A 1,802-nucleotide genomic window follows, 5' to 3' on the forward strand; every position below is an offset into this window, starting at 1 on the left:
CCAGCGGATGAACGGCGGACGTTTCCCGCACTCGTAAAGTGCAATCCACCCCTATAACGTGCGTTTCATGAAGAGTTATTGCCAATATGCGACATTCCCGCTGTCCCTATACATGAGCCGCGACCTGTACCACTTACGAGCGAGAGACGCGATCGCGTTGCTCACTGTACGGCGTCCGATACCGAGCCATCAGCATGTCGGTCCCCATGCGCGTTGCACTCGCACTCGCAGTCGCAAAAACGTGGGGCAAATATATTACGCGGAAGAGTTATAACAGACCGAGCCCCACTGCATGAGGGGAGTCTTTGTCACTAATGTACACAGATGGAACATTTTGGACTGGAACCAGATTACCCGTACACACGGCGCTGATTAGTAATCAATGCAGAGCCATCAAACTACAGAATATATATACAACTGTCCGTATACATGCTGAAAGAGTCTGCCCACAATGGGAACCACACGTCAGCCAGCCACTCTGATCACGCACCACTCTCTGCTTCTAACGGGCGCACATACAATATGTAAGCACCAGCATGGAACAACATCCAGTGCATCCTCTCCGCCACATTACACAATCCACACTATCACAACCAGACCAGGAGGTCCATGCGGAAAATACAATATCCCACCCTTTCGACATCCACCATTGCGCAGATCAGGCACCAACACCCACACATGTCCTATACAACGGTGCACCCAACATCACAATAGTACCTCCTGTCACAGCGCACAAACAATGACATGAGTCAAAGACACAGGTCTGACACAAGCATAGAATTGGAGCGCCGCCTCTAATAAGCCAAAGGTGCATCCTGACGTGACAAATCTGATCATGTCACAAGCATTCACTTACTATAATCACTATCAACGAACCTGCCGCCCCCGCCCCCCCCTACACCTTTCCTTACAACAACGTGTAACCTAACCTAACCTAACCTATGTTGTACCTTAACCTAACCTATGTTGTACCTTAACCTAACCTATGTTGTACCTTAACCTAACCTATGTTGTACCTTAACCTAACCTATGTTGTACCTTAACCTAACCTATGTTGTACCTTAACCTAACCTATGTTGTGCCTTAACCTAACCTATGTTGTGCCTTAACCTAACCTATGTTGTGCCTTAACCTAACCTATGTTGTGCCTTAACCTAACCTATGTTGTGCCTTAACCTAACCTATGTTGTGCCTTAACCTAACCTATGTTGTGCCTTCACCTAACCTATGTTGTGCCTTAACCTAACCTATGTTGTGCCTTAACCTAACCTATGTTGTGCCTTAACCTAACCCATGTTGTGCCTTAACCTAACCCATGTTGTGCCTTAACCTAACCCATGTTGTGCCTTAACCTAACCCATGTTGTGCCTTAACCTAACCCATGTTGTGCCTTAACCTAACCCATGTTGTGCCTTAACCTAACCCATGTTGTGCCTTAACCTAACCCATGTTGTGCCTTAACCTAACCCATGTTGTGCCTTAACCTAACCCATGTTGTGCCTTAACCTAACCCATGTTGTGCCTTAACCTAACCCATGTTGTGCCTTAACCTAACCCATGTTGTGCCTTAACCTAACCCATGTTGTGCCTTAACCTAACCCATGTTGTGCCTTAACCTAACCTATGTTGTGCCTTAACCTAACCTATGTTGTGCCTTAACCTAACCTATGTTGTGCCTTAACCTAACCCATGTTGTGCCTTAACCTAACCCATGTTGTGCCTTAACCTAACCCATGTTGTGCCTTAACCTAACCCATGTTGTGCCTTAACCTAACCCATGTTGTGCCTTAACCTAACCCATG

This window comes from Schistocerca piceifrons, unplaced genomic scaffold, assembly GCF_021461385.2.
Source record: "Schistocerca piceifrons isolate TAMUIC-IGC-003096 unplaced genomic scaffold, iqSchPice1.1 HiC_scaffold_939, whole genome shotgun sequence".
Lineage (NCBI taxonomy): Eukaryota > Metazoa > Arthropoda > Insecta > Orthoptera > Acrididae > Schistocerca > Schistocerca piceifrons.